The sequence below is a fragment of the Cyrtonyx montezumae genome, unplaced genomic scaffold, assembly GCF_038088225.1.
Source record: "Cyrtonyx montezumae isolate F1298 unplaced genomic scaffold, pur_monq_1.0 scaffold_12, whole genome shotgun sequence".
NCBI classification, from domain to species: Eukaryota; Metazoa; Chordata; class Aves; order Galliformes; family Odontophoridae; genus Cyrtonyx; species Cyrtonyx montezumae.
In genome coordinates, this window is record NW_027071848.1 from 12,158,163 (window position 1) to 12,179,226 (window position 21,064).

Sequence of the window (21,064 nt, forward strand, 5' to 3'; positions counted from 1 at the left end):
GAGCAACCATAAACAATGTTGAAACAAGACACCCTGAAAAACTGCACTGTCTCAAAGAAGGTAAGTCAGCTGTATTTTACAGAAACAACGGCTTAAGAATTACTCTGTAAATGGTAAATGCTATTGAAACTAATAGCGATGCCATTTCTGTTCAGATGCTGTTTCTGTTACAAATGTATTGTAAGCTGATGTATGATCGTTTTGAAAGAACAAATTAAAGTAATGTCTGAAAGATGACAAGAGCAAAACTGTGAGGAAAGCAGACGTGAACAAACAACAGGAGACTAAAAGGTAATTCAAGGGCAGAGGAAAAAGAAAGCACTGATCTGAGTTTCTGCTGTATATGAGCGGCAGCAGTCAGGAAAAGCAGGTCAACTCACCAGGTGGTACACTGTGCAATTGTTTGATGCTAAACTCTCCAGACAATGCTCTATGTAACATGCATGTTCAGAGTACAGTACAGTATGTAAGCAGCTATAGCATCATGGTAAAATTCTCTTTTAAAGGAGATGGTAAATTCAGCCACCTTTTTCGGAACATTTTCTCAAAAATCTAATTCTTGTCATGCAGTAGAACACCAAGAACTGACCCCATCCCTGGACACCTGTTCCTGTGAAATTCTCCACTCCATTTTCACTGCAAACATGAATTTTCTCTCAGCACTTCACGCCCACTTCAGTCCTTTCCATATAGCACCAGCTTCTCATCCTCTGAAAGCAATCCACATGTTTTTCCTCCATGACTTAGTTTTCTGATCTAACTGCCAAGTTCTGCCCTTTGTCATTTAAGTGACAAAATGTCATAAATCTCATTAACTCCTTGTTTCAGTGCTGTACTCTGGGTGTTTCATTGTGAGTGTTCCATACAATTCTTTCAGTCATTTCTTCCCAGCAGTGACCATTTGCTCTCCCATACTATCTAGTATTTAGGCTTCATCATTTATAGACTTGAATAATAGATTCTTCTACCACCTGCCCACTCAAATCCATTTCCTCATAAAAAGTTTCTATCATTGGGAAGAAAGAAAAAACAAAATGAACAAAAAACAGAAACTCAGAGTCAGTCTTTTGGTTTCCTTTGTAGAACTAAACCAAATAATGGGAATAACTTTGTTTGTTTGTTTGTTTGTGGTGGTGTATTACATTCTTTCCATCATTTTTAATAATCTCTTTTTATGTTTTGACTGAGCTAGAAAAATTGGTTTGAGCATGGGAATGGTGTGTAAATAGCTTTACTCTCATCTTAATCTAAATATTAAAAGTATGATGCATTGGCATATTTTTCCTAAAACAAAACTTTACCATTTCAAGGAAGTAAGTATATTTACTCACCCAAGCCTACACTACAGCTATTGTGTAAATGCATAGAATTGTCCTTTTGCATCTATGTTCAAATAACACCAAGTAAACTGCAGTTTTAATGGAAGAAAAATATTTATACATACAAGCATTCACAGAAAGTAACAGTTGAAAAAAGAACAGAAACAGGCAGAATTCTTGTGACACTCTTACAGCAGGTAACCATACCATCCAATAAACAAGAATATAAGACACTGTTATACAGTAATACTACATTTCCTAATTTTCTTTTCTTTTTTTTTCTTCTTCTTCTTTTTTTTTTTCTTTTTTTTTTTTTTTTTTTGAAAAACAGTATTTTACTCTCATTTCCTTTCCAGCCTAAATTTATTCCTGGACAGTTTGTTCCCACTTGTTCCCGAGCCAAAACTATTCTTAAGCTTACATAGTTCCTTCCTGTCTCTGGCTTTACCATCCTGATGTACTTAAAGACAGCAATCTTATCCCTTCTCTGTTTTTGTTCTTCTAAAAGTCCAAGCTCTTTCAGTGTCTTTTCATGAAATAGACTCTTCCTTTCCCTAAGAATCATAAAAGCCTGACCCTTATACTTTTTCAAATTCATCTCTCCTGACTACGAATGAGGAATTGAACACAATATTCCAGATGAGGTCTCATCCAAGCCTGCTACAGTGGCATTAATATTCTCCCTCCCTCCACTGGAAGCATCTCCCCTGACACATCCCAGTCTTTCATTAGATTTTTTCGCTGCCACATTACAGTGGTAGCACACAAATTATCCTGTGATTGATGAATGCACTCAGATACACTTCCTTCCCATTGGCACACCATTGAGAAGCTCCAAGATTAGTACAAAGCTTTTGTTTGATTTATTATTCCCTAATAATTAAAATCCTTTATACTTTGTAATCTTGCATGCTATTCTATTTACATTATATAAATCTTAATGTCAAATAATTCTTTATGAATAATGCCCTTTTATTAGTTCATATTGGCAATACCTGTCATTTTCAAATCATCAACACATTTCATTAAGACACTCCTTATTTTTGAGTGAAGTTCATTAATAAAAACATTACAGTAACTGACTTTTGAAAATGATTCTTTAATGTGTTTACTTAAAATACTTAGTTTATACTTCTTGTTTCAGCATCATCCAGTTCTTTTCCTCCCGTTAGCTGATTTTTCAGTCACTTAAAGCTTTTTGTGCTTATCTCAGCTTTTACTAGCAATTTCCCACATGGAAATACTGTGTCCTTTATTAAAAGGTAAACTGTAATAATCCAAATTCATTAGGCCTTCCCAGATCTCTCATATTCAAAATCCATTTGTCTTATGAAAGAAAGATGTCATTTTCTCTAGCTTAATTTGATTTTTGTAAATGTTTTCATTCTCATTTCACTTTCCAATTTTTTTCTAACCCTTTCTTCAGAGCTTCCAGTTGTACAAATCAGTCCAAGTCACTGTTTCCACAATTCCAATATTCACTTATTGTCAGTAAAATATTTTTTTCCTGCATTCTACAATTTCCTGCATTCTACAATCCTGTTGTTCCAACCATTTCCAAAACATTTCTGATTTTTTTAAAATTTGAGTTACAATGCTTTTGAATTCTACTGTTTTACCTCCCTATTCTTTACCATCACAATTAAAAGCTGTGATCAGCCACTCACTTTAATACCCATTAGATTCACTGTATCCCTTTCCTATCTTTAACATAACACTACAGCCTTACTTTTTCTACCTTCATTCTTTTCTACTTCCTTTTTTTGTAATTCTGCAAAGCTTTATTATTAAAAAAAAAAGTGGGAGAATAACTGCCACAGCATGTGGTGGAATACATTCTGCCTCCTTAAGTGTACAACCAAAATAAATTTGTCTCTCTCCAAGGATTTTCCACTTCTTGCTGCTGAGTCAGATTGCCAGGGATAAATCCAGCACTCAGAGTTTACATCAGAGGTATTGCCCATAACTTAAACTCATGATTTCTTTGAGATGTGAAGAATGCTAGTATTGTATAACTATATTTGCTGAACAGTGTAACACAAACAGTATTCTAAAGATTATTTTCATGTGAGTTGATCAGATCATGTTGTACCCCACTCACTAACCAAAGTAACACAGAGATCCACTCAGGAACTCATTCAAAAAGTAAGAATTTCTCAAGCACTAAAGTAAAAAAAATCTCCTTAGTTTCTGTAGTATTTAGATAGTCATATTGAATTCATTCTGTGGCTTCTTATACTTCTTGACTGTTTCCTCTTCGCTGAATTTTCTGATGGTAGGGGTAGGTGATGGTGAGGGCAGTGATTAAGGAGGAATGAAGAGAAGGGCAGAAGGAGATAATGCATTTTTTTTTCATTTCAGAGTTATCATCGTCTTCAGGGATAATCGACACCAGCAATGGACGGCTGATGCTAGTCTGGATTCTTGGTTTCTTGTGGAAGGTGTGAGCAGCTACTGTAAGTGCAGCAAATTAATAGAAAATCTCTTGAGCTATTCAAAGGAAGGATACTGTTCAAATATTGCAGTCCTCTGAGACAAGCTGTATCTACAGGAGAAGTCAGCATAACTGCTGAGAGAGACACTATTTAAAGATTTATAACTTCTACCACTCACACCTCAGCAAATATATGTTTTAGCAATGAACAACAACAAAAATAAATAAATAAATAAACAAAAGGCTCAAGTTTTCTTAGGTTATCAATAAGGGCCACTTGTATAGAGATAGCTGCTATGGCTTCTATTTCTTTCCAGTGAGATGTTGAACTATTTGGACACCATCTAAAGCTGTGTGACCTACTAGAAAAGCAAACCTTAAGGATTTACTATCATACAACAATAACCTGGAGAGATAAATACTCTGCAGAGAGGGAAGAGTAAGCTGCAGAAAATTAATAACAGCCATTTCTCTATGAAAGAAAAGTGACCTACTCCTAGCTAATATTTCTTTCTTTCTTGTCTAACATTTCACAGACTTTTGCATTTTCCCAGGATACTCTCAGGGACTTTCAGCCCTTTAAATTTGCAGAGCCAAACAGACCAAAAAGGGTTGTTTAGAAAATGTTGACATCTTCTTTCTTAGTCAAGAGGTAAAATTGTGCTTTTCTTTTTTACCTGCTCTATTGCTCTACTAATTTTAATTAGGGGAGGGGGGGGGGAGGGGAGATATACATATCAGTAATCTAAGGCTAAAATAGCAGGAAAATTGATATTGAAGTTAGTGTGCAAATACTGAAAAGTTTGTGAATGTATCAAAAGAATAGCACATGAAAGGGAGAACTGTGTTAATATTCAAAAAGAACATTATGTCACAGTGAGTTTCTGAAAAGTGTGAAAAAATGATATATGTACCTGGATATTTTATTGAAAAGTTTAAAAATTTTAGGATACATTTCTTTTTTTACAGCTTGTATACTATGTTAAATTTTATCATCTCCGACAATAATCAAAGTCTTATTAATGTTTGCTGTGGTTTAACCCAGTAGGCAACTAAACGCCATATAGCTTTTCATTCAGAATCCCATTCCACTGGAACAGGGGAGAGAATTTGGAAAAAAATAAAAATAAAAAAAATAGAGACAGAACTTGTATGCTGAGGTAAAAAATACTTCTATAGACAGAAAAAAGAAGAGAAAAATTACAGTAATAATAACTATATAAACATATATATTTACAAAACAAGTGATGCACAAAGCTGACATTATGAAGAAAATCACCTCTGTCCCAATCAAACCAGGACAATGACAAAAAAAGAACAAGAAAACCAGAGTTCCAGAGTACAATTACAGTGTTAATGTCTATTATTTCCACCAACACACACACTTGAATAATTCTGTACTTTCAAGTTCAAATTTGACATTTGAATGATTTCTGCATAATCAAATTACCCATTTCAAATACAAGTAAGTAGTATTTCATCCTGAAAAACATGGAGAATGCTTTGGAAAATCATGTGAAAGGTCAAAGATATCTCATGTTTCTTACTATGGGCAAGCAAGAAAATTTAAACAGAAATCATAATGCACAGCTTTACTTTCTTTTTATTTTTAATGGGGATCTTGAAATAACTGATACACTGAACCTCACAGAGAATAGAAATATTATCATTTGGGTCAGTAGCTATAACTCTACTTTTCTTGTGAATGTTACAGTGTTTATAAACTGCCGTTCCTCACATGGAAATGTGGTGTAATACACTTATTTGGAAATCAATAAGGAATTGTGCAGGGTTAGACTCTGAGTTTGTTAGCCTTATAATTTCTACTTCTGTGTTAGCAGGTAGAGACTTCTGACACTTAAAAGAAAAAATTACTTCATCTAATGTCCACAAGTGTGAATTTCCTAATAAGTAGAGCTGAGATCCACCCTAGACATTGTGAGCCACGTTGAAAATAAAGATCCATGAGAGATCTAAGTATATATTTGTTCACTGAATGGTGAGTGTGCTTCCAGCAAAACCATGACTACGAAGGTAACCCTTAAAAAGAAATGTTGCTTCAGACAGATGTTTCTACTGCCTAATATAAAGCAAACAGAATAGAGAGTATAACTGTGAATGGATCCTCACTGAGTGATTTGGTTTCGAATTAATTCTTTTTCTCCCTGCACTTGTCTAGTCACAGCAGGTGGACTAGCTGATTTCCTTTGTTTACTTCATAACTGAAAACACATATCTCTTTTTTTCTTCTGTGATACTTTACTGCAGTGAAGTCTGAATTGGTTAACAATAAAACATAAAGAGGGAGAGTGGAATATGACTGTTTAAATTCTATAAATACATGCTGGCTTTTTTTATATATGTCTTAAATGCAGTTAGAATAGGAAGTGCTCTGCTACTGTTATGTTCATGGAACAAGTATTATTGAAAATTTATTTGATGTGTCCACAGTATGATGCCATACAACCTATTTTCCCAATATATGAAGCTGGCCTTAACAAATGTTACTATCACTTTCTACTTTTCTCAGAAAAGCCTTTATTTGCAACTGCAATTTACAGTGGCTCCAATTGAAAATGAAATAAATCCTACTAGGGAAGAAAAAGGAGTTCTTCATGTGGAAAGCTGTGCAAAACTCTGTTTTGAGCAACTTCATAATAACATAACCTAATGTGGATTTAACATACTACAAATAGTTGTGTTGTTTTCTGTTTTTGTTTTTTCCTATGTTCCTTAAAGTTCCTGGGTCTGTATATCTCTTGTTTCTGCTTTATTATACAAGTAGTCCGTTTTCAGTAATTTGTTTCTGAAACATAGCCATCATGTCACACAATGCAATATAGCAGATGTGGGCATTTTATCTACTTTCAGCAGGTTGATCTAGAAGTATCCATCCCAACCACCATGTATGACTTGCCTAATTGCAATCATGATTGTATGAAAACTAACATCCCTTGCTGCATTAATTAATCCCTACAAAAACTTCAGGAATTGTATGTACAAGTGTTTCAAGTGAATCATGAAAGAGGAATAAAATTGCAATTTACCAAGACAAAAATGGTAGTACCAGGATAAAACTATTACAGCAATGTGTGGCAATAGCATAGAAATATGGGTTCACAGTTGGTTTACCTGAACAGTCCACGGAGTTCTGCATGTAAAGACATAGAGCATAGAGTGGCTCAGTTTATATTTCAAGTCAGAAAATCAACGATACATGTAAAAATTGAAGAAAATTATATTATTCATAAAAAATAGAGTGTTAAAGAAAAAGGAAGGGTAAAAATGTTTCCTTTGCAAAGTAGCCTTTCAGCCTTTGTTCTATTGCAGAAGACATTTATTTTAATAAAATATAATTATTTGTGTAGATAATTGTTAACTGTATAAATTTGTCACTTCTACAATGCAAATATAAGGAATATTCTAGACTTACTGGATATTAACACTTAAAGATAACTTGTTCCCTACTCCATTGTATATCTCCCTCAGAAACTTGTATTTAATGATCTGATGAAGAATCAGATGTGTCTGTAACTACATTAACTTGTGACGTTACAAGAATATTGAACTGCAACTAAAACTAATCATTTTGAATTCAGTAAAAATAATATTAAAAATAATAACTGCTACCAGAAAAAGCAGAATTAAAACGACGTTATGTGGAATTTTTCAGCACCTTGGCCAGCAACCCAGTCTATTCTGAACTTGTTTCCAACTGGGCTCTTGGAATAGAATAACAAATAGACTCACCATAGGGAACCAGTTAACAAATCTACTTACTGTAAGCCAGCAGTGGTATACATGCATACCTGGGTAAAGATTAAAGCAGGAGGAACTTAAGTAGCGCATGAAGACTTAATAGAAACCAAGTGCATTTAGCACTCCAGAAATCAGCTCTAAATAAAATAAAAATCTGTGGTTATTTTCAGAATTTAGTATTTTAAAAGTAAAGTATGACTGCTGGCTAAACAGACAATAATTAAATGTTTTTCAAAGAGCAATACAAATTTTAAATTCTCTGCTCAACTCTCACTATATTTTCATGATATCTTGATTTTACTATATCACACTCTCACTCTCTCGAATTCCTAAACAGTTGTTTGTTTGTTTGTTTCTAAAAAAAATGATGAATCCACAACCAACCAAACAAGAACAAAGAAATGGAAATCCAGAGAATTTCAAAATTTAGTGGAGACTTACATTCATAGAGGTCTATCGTGGTCAATTAAGACACAAAGTCTTTATCCTTCACTGTTAGCTCAGCGTAGTGATAATATACCAAGTACAAGTACATTTTGCATGTCTTCTGACTGTGTAGCAAAAAATAAAATAAATAAAATAAATAAATAAAAGCAATAATATACCTGCTTAATGTGTTGGATCTAAACCACTTCTTCAGCAGCAATCCAAAACCCCAAATAAGTAGGAAATTTTGTGGTCACAAGAGAGGTGTCCTACAATTTTTTTTCCAGAATATTTTTGTTCTACAAACATATTTACTATCCTGTCAAGTTCACAATTCTGAAAAAAAATCTATGTACTTCACATTTTTATATTGTTCATGATCTATGCTTTCTTTGATGCATATTTTCTGTTGAAATTAATTCTGCTTCTCAAACCCTTGCATTTCTTGTCCTTCTATTCTATGTTGGAGATTGAATGTATGCATAAATGGAAGCACACTAATTTTCACATGAAAAACTATTAAAAATCATTGATATCTTAATTTTATAATGAAATAGAGCAAATTCCCTAACTATCTGCTATTATGGAATAATAAACTAGGAATAATTTTAGCCAGGAAAACAGCTGGCACTATACATTTGTCTATTTCTTTTTATGTATATTGTGTAGTTTTACAGTACTTTTACTATAGAGAGGATAAACAATCAAATAAACAACAACAAAACAGAAAAAAAAAGTATATTTTCAAAAACTATTCTACCTCTTTGTTCTGGTTTATCCCATGTATATGTTTATCCCATTTTTTATGTATATACATACTATTGTTACTATATATTTTTTCCTGTTCTTTTTCTATGAATATGTATGTATTCATATATATATATTACTAAATCGACTGATGCCTAGCCAGTCCCTGAGTACAGGCTGCCTGCCCAGCCATTTCCCCATCATTTTCAAGGTTTTATTTGCATGATTCCATATGGTATGAAATATCCCTTTGGCCAGTTCAGGTCAGCTGTTAAATGTTTTGTCTCCTCCCAATTCCTTGTGTTCCCACATCCCCTTTCACTGTCAAGAAAGCACAAGAAGAGGAAAAACTAAAATGTCCTTGGTGCTGTACAGTATCGCTCAGCAACCAGTAGAAACATTGGTCTGTTATCAACATTTATTTTCTCCTAAAACCAAAGCATTGAATCATACCATATAGTATAAAGAAAATCAACCATGCCCCATCTGAAACCAGGAAACTTCTTCAGAAAGTACATAGAAAATGTGACATAATGATGACAGAATTTGCCATCAGCATAGAAATTTTCCCTTCAGACATCTCTGATCTTTCCTACTCTCTGATTGGCTGACTGCTCTGCACTCTAAATTGTCATTTTCCATAATCATTGTACAAAAATTTTTTTTTTCAAATGTAAGGACTAAATGTATCTCTCACAATAAATTTAAATAATTCTCTCCCTATAGGAATGATTGCAACATTGCCTCTAAAATTTATCACCATGGGCTAGTCTTGCGCCTATACAACTTTAAGTATTGTCCCCTTATATGAAAGCTATAAAGTGGTCTATCTAAAAGCTTCTCCATCAGACAAGAAGTGTGAATGCTGAAAGCTTTATCTTCTTCATTGTTTATAACAATGAATTATTGCTATTGTTCATCTTAGAGAGAAGTTTTTGCAGTGTTATTTGGTAACACTTCATCCACCATACAAGGCAGATTACTTTGTAGTTCTGAGATGATTTTCTTAATATATGAATCTCACCAGCTTAGCCCTCTAGGCAGTCTTTGTGATGGTGCATCCAAATACTATGGCATCTTTTCAGAAAGTGAGAGCCAAATTATTACACCTGTTGTAGAAAAATTACATAGTTGCTCCTAAATTTTCACAAAACATTTTTAATTCTCAAGTATATGGGTGGAGCTACTCATATTTACTTGTCAACAGAAATAAATTCCAGGTGATGTGGAATAATACAGAAATTTATCATATTTTAGTCCTCTTGTCTCTTCCAGAAGCTGTGGCTATTTTCAATCATTTACTAAGTATGAGTATATATATTCATGGATAACTTGTCTGTTTTCAGGAGACAGAATATCTGTATAGACACACCTTCTTAAGTTTCTTAGTTCCATTGCAGGTACACATTTCTGATCTACATAGATGTAACTATTTTGCATATGTTTTAGTTTTTATGACATTTCAAGTGAAAACATTTTGTACAAGGTGAAAACATTTTGTACATATTTTTCAAAAGTTATATTAGGGAAAATTATCCCTTTCTTCTTTCAGAAAAAAGGCTTATTGTCCTCTGAGATGGATTCAGATTCCTATGAAGTCTTGTAAATACACAGCAACTAAAATGGACTCAGTTTTTACCTGTTTTATTTAATAATTTCATGTTGTGGAATATTTGATCTTTTATCATAATTCATACTTGCTTCTTCCAACAATTTTTATATTTCAAAACACTTTATGAATCTATTTCCTCTAATCTGCTAAGAATTCTATGTCTAAGACAAATATTTTTTAAATTACATTTAATATTAGTATTAGATTTTAATAGCTTCCCATGTGAGTATACCCCATGAATTCTCTATTATTAAATTTCATCCGGTTTCTGACTGCCCAGCTCTCCAGACTGTCTAGGTCTTGTTGAATGGCAGCACAGCCTTCAGACGTGTCAGCCAATCCTCCCAACTTCATATCATCATAGTTGCCTCGATCTTCCAATATAATATGTTGATATGCCTGTTAAAGAAAAAAACTGTATTAAAACAAAGATTTTCTTCCTGTTCATTTCAGTATGGAAACATCTCAAAGGCATTATCACCTTTGACGACAGGTTTTTTTAGAAGATAGCTGTGAAAAGCCTATACTGAAATGATTGCGTTTTTGTACATCTTCAGTGCTCCGCTTGGAAAAGCAGTTCTCAAGGATCTGCTTTTTCAGCTATTTGACCAATTCACTTAGTTCAATAGAAGTGTGTGTATACAGCACCCATGGAATTTAGACCAGTATATCTCTAAGCATCTTTAAAGAGATCACACAATGAGGAATCTTCTCCTTTCTGAACCACATCTTCTAGCAACACAAGCTTCTAAATTCAGCACTGCAGGTTATGGCTCAGTATTTTCCAGTCAACACATACTTTCAAGTCTCAGAGCACTAGAAGCACATGTTTGAAATGGTGTTATGTTCATAATTATAGTATTTCTTTATGTAAATTCATCTGCTGATTCCTGGTAGCTCTTTATCAGGTTGCATTCTCATCAGTCCTGTCCTACATTAGGCTATTAAGCAGTAGAAAGTAATGGTAAATGATGAAGGCTTTAGACAAAGTTCTGAACAGGAATGATTATTAGTTTTGGAAATAAAGGAAGTTATAGGTAAAACTGAAACATATACTTTCAATAAATCCCAGGAGATCTAATGCCAAATATAGTTTTTAGAGCACATATTCAGTTTCTTCTTCTTTGCTGTGATCAGTACAAAACCTTAAAATATTTGAAGTATTAGGCATGATGAACACTATTCATTGTACATAAGCTTTTTTAAATCTGAATGTGCAAGTTGTGCCAAGGTCAGAATACAATACAAATTGAGTATTTTTTGCAAAAAATGCTGACAATCATTAAAGAAAAATTGGTATGGATTTTTTTCAGGCAGATAGTTTTCTGTCATGTCAATAGCACCAAGTTCCAGTGTCACTGTCCCGAAGAAGTGAAGACAGATGTGGTTTCAAGTCTGTATCTCTGGTATAGACTTAGTTTACTATCTATGGTCATTAATTCCTACATATAGAAATGCCAAAATACAATGCAAATGTTATCAAACACCTTCAGCCTTCTTTGCTAGTCAAATTTTCCCTTACCAGATTGTATGAATTGTATTAATAAAAGGTGCTGTGTTCTTTTTTGAACCTTCAGAGTCTTGAAAGCTGTATATGTAGATAGTATACATTCAGCTTTCTTACTGTTTTTCACCTTAGCAGCATGTTCATACCCTATAGGGTTTTTTAAAAGGTTTGTATTTGCTTCCTCCAAACATTTTGGCCAGATGCATTATCTAGCCTCTATTTATGACCAGTTCTTATTTGTCTGCTGAATCATACTAGATTCATTTATTGTGCACTGGGGGGAAAAGGGTTCTGAGATTAGTACTTTTTACATTTACTTGACTTGAAAACTTAAATATTTTCCTCCTCTTAGAAATATTTGCCCACCTTTTAATATTTCCAGTCAAAATCCTTATAAAATATTACAACAGTTTGTAGTGTCTGTCAGCACATACATTAGAGGCTTTTTTTGGATGCAGGTCATTTAATTGTCATAGTCTGAATCGTTGCCTGATTCTGTGTGCATTCAGTGTTACCAGTATTATGCAAATGACTTCAGGAATGCAGATTATGTTGATCAGCTTTCAAAGTCATTTCAGGCAGTTTCTATTCTGAAATTAAATTCATCCTAGCATGTATCCTAGCATTGAGAAGCCCTAGAAACATTTAACTCAAATTCTTGAGATGTCTATGAATTTGCTATCATAAATTGGAGAGCTGTCATTACAGTAATTTATCAACATTAGAAAATGTTACCCTTATTTTCTACAAATGAACTGGGGCACAGTTACAGAGAAATTTGCAGTAGTACCAGAAATTGGAATTTTAACTCCTGTGACAGTATCTTTCTGTCACTCTTCTAATAGGACGTGTAGAAATTGAATTTGTATTTTACACTTAACTATATATTCAATATTACACTCACATTTAGAATAAGTACAGTGCCTGAGCTCATGCAAGGCCATGTGTGTTTTGATGGTATTGCAATTAGAAGGATTTGAAACTTCCTTCAGATATGACAGGTTGATAACATTGTTATAGTTATTTTGCTCCAAATCCAATTGACCTGATAGCCAACTCAATTCACATATCTATGAAAGTGCTAGGAAACATTGCACTCCATCTCCCTGTATGCGTAGCACATTGTTTGACCAGAGAATCTGCAAAGATCAGAAGAGAGAAAGAATCCCACTTCAATACTTACTGAGATTTTTGTTTGCTTGTTTTGACTTTGCTCTTGATAGGAACAAACTCAGAAATGCCTGTCTTAAATGAAATGCAATAATACCACAATCTGCCTCTAGTGTTCACTCTTACTGACTTAAGTTATTCTAGTATTATCAAGTACAAGGGCTGCTGCACAGTAGAGAATAACTAGGCACGAACCCAGTCAGATTCAAGTGGAATTTACCTGAATTGAAAAGACCTGCAGGAATCTTTTTACATTACAACTCCATAAAATCAGACTAAATATGTTTTCAGAATTTTCCAGACAAATTCTACTGTGGATTTGTAGCAAACAATTTCTGCAAATATCAGGATGCATTCAAGCAACATGTGCCAGAAGAAGATTTTGATGTGGTTTGTGGTTTGTAGTTTTCTTTCAGCTAAACTATGGAATTATTTAGTTGTAAATATCTATTTTTCAAGGTCATGCTCTGGAATATTGTTTAATTGCAGCGCTAAATTTTGAACGCAGGCAGCCAAATACATGTATCCCAAAGTAATGACTGAAGCATATTTTTGTTGAACTTAGACATCTTTTTTCATCTATTCAGTAATTATACTGTTAATTTTTCTCCTTACTTCCACACAATCAATTCCTAGAAAACATAAGACATTCTTTAAAGATAAATGGTTTTAAAGGCAACCTATGATGGTTGAGAAAGAGCAAAAGATGAAGAGAAAATGTTATTTTCTGCCAATTAATCTCTAATTCATGCAATAATATAAGCTATTTATGTAGTTCTTTAGAGATCCTTAACTGCTACACATTATACAAAAGCAAACAAAAAGGTAGTTCTCCCAAGACTACTTTGAATCTACTTTTAAGATGAGAAAGAACTGCATGAATAAATAAATCAATCAGCAGTTTCATACAAGATAGTTACTACAGCAATCATTTATCTGTGGCCATAAAAAATATATTTTTTCATTCTTAAGTGTTTTAACAATGTCAATAAACAGTCATATTTTTTACCAGGAAAGAACTTGTATATGGAAAATTTTACAACTGATATGAGCATCGTCAGAAGTCTCAACAGAAATAGTTTTTAAAAGTTGACAGCTTCAAATTATTTCCCCCAGAGTTCTGAGTCATTGCATAAGGGTTTCATTAGCAGAAGATGTCAAAAAGTACATGCGATAATCTTCTTTGGGAAACACTACCCAGTCTGCAAATGTTGTCTGCCTTGTAATGGCAAGGACTGCATTAATATCAGACACATCATTCAATTCTGATCTTCAGTGCACCCACACTTCTTAAAATGGGGTCTTTAGTCAGCTAGGGTTAACATATTGCAGGGCTGTAGAAATAGTGGCGATTCATACGTTAAATTTACTAGATTTTCTCACTCCTTTTAAAGCTAAGTAAAGCTAATCTTTGCACACAGCATACATTAAGTGCACTAAGAAATACAGCATACTCCTTGCAAAATTTACATTGTACTTCTATGGCTGTATGAAATAACATTTACAGTAGCTGTATGTCTAAATCTTCAACATCTTGAATTTAAAGCTCTAAGACCACACTTCTGGAGTAAAGTACAGTAAAAGTCTATTTTTCTGTATCAGAAAGTCTACCATGATTTTTACTTCCTTTTCTCTCGCTTGGTATTTTCCTCTGTATGATGTTGCAGTGTGTATTGTCAAAATAAATACACAAACATTTTTCATTTTGAGACACAAAGCAAATGAAATTACATTGGGCCTAATAAACATGTTGTCATCTAAATAGCAGCTTCATTAGAGTTCATTATAAACATTAGTTTTATTATTTAGAATTTACTGTAATGCAGACTACTGTTTATTTAATTCCAGTAAAAAAATCTCCACACATTATTGTGCAAACTGAACCTTAAAATTATATTACAACAAGATCTGAATATGCAAAACTAAGATTTGTAAACTGTTTTCCACTTTCTAAGGGGTGACCACAGCACAGAATTGAAATTGCCAAAATGAACACATGCAAAATACTTATCAGGAAAAAGGAATTGAACTGTCACTGTAAATATAATAACAAATAAGGTAACCAGGGATTAATAAAACATATCCCCAACACCCTCCAGTAATCAGAGATGCATTTCATCAACACTACTAACAAAACTTATTAACAGAGTTTAGAATATGACCTAAGCTCCAGTCTGGGACTAGTATCTACTGAAGTGGACATAATGCAAACAGTTGTAATCTCTCTCACCCAAGACATAACATTAAATACCAAAAGTCTGTACAGCAGCTGAATGTATCGGAAAAAGATTTTTCAGAAGCTCAGGAGCTGTTAATGCCATTGTAAGGTATGCATTAGGCTTTATCCACAGTATTCAGTGAAGTTCTAGCTGTCCTCACTGAAGGAAAAGAGTTCAGATTGAAAAAGAAGATAATGTTTCTTAGCACAAACAGGAAAATGAGAAATGTTGCATTTATGGACTGTACTTATGAAAAAAGCATGACCTGTTTATTTGGACAAAATGAATGCTGGAAGCGAAGAGGAATTCTGATTGATTTTTTTACATAATAAATGAATGGGGTGGGAAGATGACATAGGATGGTGTCAGAATGGAAGAGTAAAGAGTAAATCAGTGGGGAGGCAGAAGAACTACATAAACTGACGGACACACCGAAACACAGAAAAATGGATACAAACTAGACAGAAATAAATTCGGGTTTAAAATTAGAAGGAGGACTCTGACATATGAGTAGCAAAGTTCTGGAAGATGTTTCTGTCTGGAGTGGTGGACACAGAGGGCTCACATCTAGTTTTCAGACAGCCTTGACCAGGATGGTTCCATGATAGCAGGGTGGACAAGTTAAAAGCCAGAACTTTCTCACAGCTGTCACACTTCACATTGGTTCAGGGTGTACTTTGAGTTTCAGAGCAATATGTTCTGATGAAAGAACAGATCAGACCTGGGAAAATGTCACCTTTAATCCCCAGCATTACACTACGTAACTCAGAAATTAGCACAGTCTTGTTGGAGGCTCTGTTCAGCTCTCAATCTCTACATTCAAATTCCAATGATATTCAAAATAATTGACATGAGAGGATGAGTTCAAAGCAAGTCACAGAACCCACGTGTCTTTTTTTTCTGTCAATTGATCTTCATAAAATACATTGCAGTGTGTTTGCTCCCAAAATCTCAAATTTGTCAGGGGATAGATTTTTATAGAGACAATCACCATGGTATCTCAGCTCTTTCTATACCGGGAAATTTCAACACTTGGCTTGATTAGAATCAAACTTATAATGGATTTCCAGAACAACATCTATACTCTTACCATAATGATTTTTACTGTGTAAAAATGGATACACCAATTAACAGAAAGAAAATGATCATATTACAGTAACATAGTTGGTAATGTTCAAGTGACACTTTTCTGCTGCTGGAATTACATGAAATAACCCAGAAAAGACCCTCAAATGTATATTTCAGAACATCAAACATAATGTTAAATATCAACTCAGAAGAAAATGTAGTCAGAGATTTCCATGTGCTTTTTTTTTTTTTTTCTTGTTAAGGTTAAACGAAAATAGTCTATGTTCAAAAACTGTTCCCAATACAAAGCAAAATCCATTGAAGATAAATTTGAACCAAAGAAAGTAATCTCAACAACTACGCTAAATATGTTAGTTGTGCTCCTTAATCTTGAAGAAAAGGTCATCAGCTAAATTTTATTCTGTTTGTAGAATAGCTGTATGATGACTCAGAATGAACTGGAAAAAGCTAAAGCAGCACGTGTAGTAGATCTGAGTACTATGTGTACAGAACTCTATATAGAGATATATTTGTGCTGCACAACCCAAATATGTATGGTGCAACCTCTTCTTGAATGCTGCAGCATCAAATGGCCCTGAAGGCACAGATAAACATCAGGTAACAATAGACCAATAGGGCTGATCTAAGAGCAGGGACCGGTTCCTACCTGCGTGAGCACTGCTTTCTGTGCAGAGAAAATTGGTTGAATCTTGTGAAATGATTTATTTCCTTCCCTTGGAGGTGTCTATGATGCCAAGGCTATATAGACAGTGATAAATAGTAAGAAATAATTCAAAATGCATACCATGAACCCCTCAAAAGGCCATATCATATTATTCATATGTATAGACTTTCCTAATAGAACAATCTTTCTTTACAAGACATAGGCCAGGGGTTAATTTCTTGGAAGTTTCTATGGAGTCCCCTAAAGTTTAGATCAGGAGAAAACAACAAACAAACAAACAAACAAACAAACAAAAACAGAATGAAATCCAGTCAAACTCTTAATTATTTTTGCACATTTCCCCACAAAAGGGATTAATTAGCATCTTTACAGCAAATAGAGCTATTCATGCAAGCCTTTGTCTCAGTAAACATCTGTCCTAATTTGAAAAATGTTTTACTGAAAGGTCAGCTACAGGAGCATTATGTAAACCTCTATTTCACACAGTATGATGCTTCTACAGAAAAGTAGGCCATATTCTTAAACAATTTTTTTTCATCCTTGTTGCAGAAGAGTAGTACTTTACTGCATAAATAGCCTGTGTCTGCACGCCATTTACGTTCTTTTTTTTTTCTTACTTATTTGAAGGCAAACAATGTTTTGTCTCCAAGTCATACTTTTTATTGAACACTGTTTTCCATAGACTGATGTACAGTTTGCATAGGAGTTGAAAATTCTGCCCTGCTGTGATGGTGAAAACTGGAAAATTATTACTTGCATTGCTCATGCATTAAGCTTTCTTCTTCCACTTCCAAAGCCATAGCAAATCACTACTACAGAAACTAAAGGAGTTCTTGATATTATTTAAAGGCATAACCAAAACATTGTGAAGACAATTGCTGTATTTATGGAGGGAAAAAAGTTATACCAATTAAAAGGAATAAATGGTTGCAAAAAGAAATGTAGGAATTGGAAAAAAAATCTGTAATTGTTATGAGAAGTGAAAAATCTGTTCAAAACTTCTGCTTTACTGATATGTGCAATAGATGTCTTTAGAGAAAAGGATATAACATAACTGGCTATTTACAGGTATATCAAAATGTTCAGAGACGCAGTTCATAATGCAATGTTGTAATTCATCGTAAAATAAATCTCAGCAGTCTGTTACAGAACATCAGGAAGAGACAAAAAGAGGAGATAAAATTAAGGGAAGGATATGAAAAGCCCTCCCACCCCAACTCAATATTGCATCTCTCTTTATCTTTTTATAAAGCTTTTCAGCTTGCAAAGATGAGTGTAATCAGGGTAAGCAGTACACCAGTTTAAAGTGAAATGAAGTGTGGGCACTCTGACGATTTGATGGAAAGATATTCTTCATCAAGTGTTCAAAGAGCAAGAAAAGCAGAAAATAAAAATGCAGTTCGAGTCGATTCTGTGGTCAACATACTAAATATACACAAAAGTGGATGAAGTATCTCTGTAACCTCATGCACAAAGCCCTGACCAAGTAAATGGCAGGAAAACTTTTTTTCAGCTAGGAAGATCAAATATGATCAAGGATCTTGAAAGCAACATATTCAGAGAGATATAAAATTGATCCCGTCTTTTTCCCCCTCAAAGAACAGATAAGCTTTCTTTTCAACTATTTATCTTGATTTTGTACTGGACAAATGTAAAAAATTGTCTTTAAAAAATGGATGGTCACCCTAATTATGTTATAAATACAATTTGTTTCTCATTCACCTTCATGAGAGAGACCTTCAGGAAAAATACTGAATTTTTACTTCATAATACTTCCTTACACAAAGTCCACTATTCTGAAATTCTTAGGAGCATCTTCGTTAGTGGACAAAAGAGAAAGTATGTTCTTTCTACCTAATGCACCTATTATTCAAAAAACATGCCTATTATAACATGAAAAAATCTATTTGATCTGATTTTTATTGGATTTATTTTTTATTTCAAAAAACAAATTTAGGTTTCTTTTTCTTGTTGGACAAACTGAAAACGTCAACAGTTTATAACCTTCTGCTATAGACCTCTTCTTCAAACTGCTCATTCAGTTGTACCTCATCCTGAAAGTTTAAAATGGACAGAAAAATTAAATGGAAACAGCTTCCAGTACAGAAGTTAATTCTACCAAGGTTTATCCTTTGTGAAAACATTTTACAGGGATTTTTTTTTTTGAGGGGTTAGAAATGAATGGAAGAAAATCTGACAGAGCAAGAGCATGAATTAAACCTTCTCCTTTATTCCCTCCTCATTGTTTCAGTCAGTTAATCTTTCTGTATACAATTGTAGTGGTCAAATTCAAATATAAGCCCTTTTTCCTGCTATTTAAAGCAAACAATCACACTTTGTAATGGTTCCTTTTAGCACTGAGAAGTCAAGGCCCCATAGATTTGTGCAAATGAACAAGATTATATGGTATTAGTGTGAAAATTGATGTGAAAAACTCTAATTTTTTTCTTTTGCAAGTTACTCTCTCCATTTCCAAGGCAGGGCTGTGGAGGTTTCTGGATATTCTTGCATCAGTGCGGATTTAGCGTGGAAGTGTTACAGCAAAGTAAGAATCATTTGAAAAATCACAGTTAGTTATCTTTGGCCATCTACACGTAGTTTTTTTCTGTTATCTTCTCATTAACAGAATCTGGTGATCAAGTGATAAAATGATAGGGAAAATGCAATAGAGAAGTTAGAAGTAGTACAAGGGGGAAAAAAATAGAATTATGGATGAATGCTGACAACTCCAAGCTAGCTATTATCACTATGAAAAACTCAGAGAACTACTGTGTACAGTTCTTCCAAAATATTGAGAAAATATTCAAGCAGCTCTGTTAGTAGCTGGATTTTGGGGACAATCTCCATGAAATCATTATGTCAGTATTTAAACTCACAGTTTCCATGCTAGAATATCTCATAAGGGTTAGGTCAAATCATTGGGAAAACAAATTATACCAGAAGATAAACAGAACAATGGACTTCTTCATACATAACAGAAAAATAAATCATTATCTGGGAAATGGAATAAGGTATTTTTACAGGCAAATATGTAAAATCACTATCAACACAGAGAAGAAAGATATTCCTCGTGTTCTGTAAGATAATAGTAAGGGAACATACTAGCAAATTATCAGGCAGTATATGAATATGAAATAAAAATGAAATAAAATGAAATGCAACTGTAGCATTAATGACTGCAAGATGTCATGAATATTTAAAATACAGGGAAGGTTACAGGTAAGTGAGATATATTTGTGAGATGTATTTCTACCTCTAGGTACTACATGTGGTTGGCTATCAGTGTAAGTCGGAGACTGCTTGTTATACAAAATATTAGTAGTTCTTTCAACCATCATGCATTTTAGCAGATGAACCACATTGTCTTTGAATCCTATGCTTCCATCTCAGCCCAAATCACTGTAAGAGTAAATGCTACCTTCTAGTTAATAAGACTAGCCACATACAGTCAACTTGAATTTAATATATGAGAGGACAGCTGCAGATGTCTACCTGGACTTCCGAAATACCTCTGAAACTGTCTCACAGAGATGCTGATGAGCTGGATGAACAGTGAGGTGGACTGAAAACTAGCTGAATGACTGGACCAAACAGGTGGAGATCAGTGTCACAAAGACCATATGGAGCTCAGTAACTAGTGATGTTCCCCAGAGTGATGGAAAGGAATAATTTCAGGAAGCAGAATATGCTGAGAATTGTCCTTCTGGAAAGCAGCTCTGTGAATAGAGATGTGATAGTACTGTGGATGAGAAGTTGACCAGAGCCATCCATGTGCCCTTGGAGCAAAGCAGACCAACAGAGAGGTTAATGTGCTTTTACACTTGCAATTCCTAACATCAGAAATCAGAAATCAGAAATAAACCCATATGATTACCCTATAGAATATTTCATTGTTATGCCAAAATATGTGCATCTAGGTAATTATATATATGAACACAGCTTGACACAAACTTGTCATTTTTTTTTTGCTTCTGCTGGAGGCAATGTAACAGTGCATGAAAAGACTTGTTCCAATGCTTGATCATGCTCTTTCCTCCAGAGGAACATAGTGGGGAATGGGGAGCAAGATGGAAGTGTGGAGAACAAGAAAACAACAGTTTTTCCCTAAATAAATACTG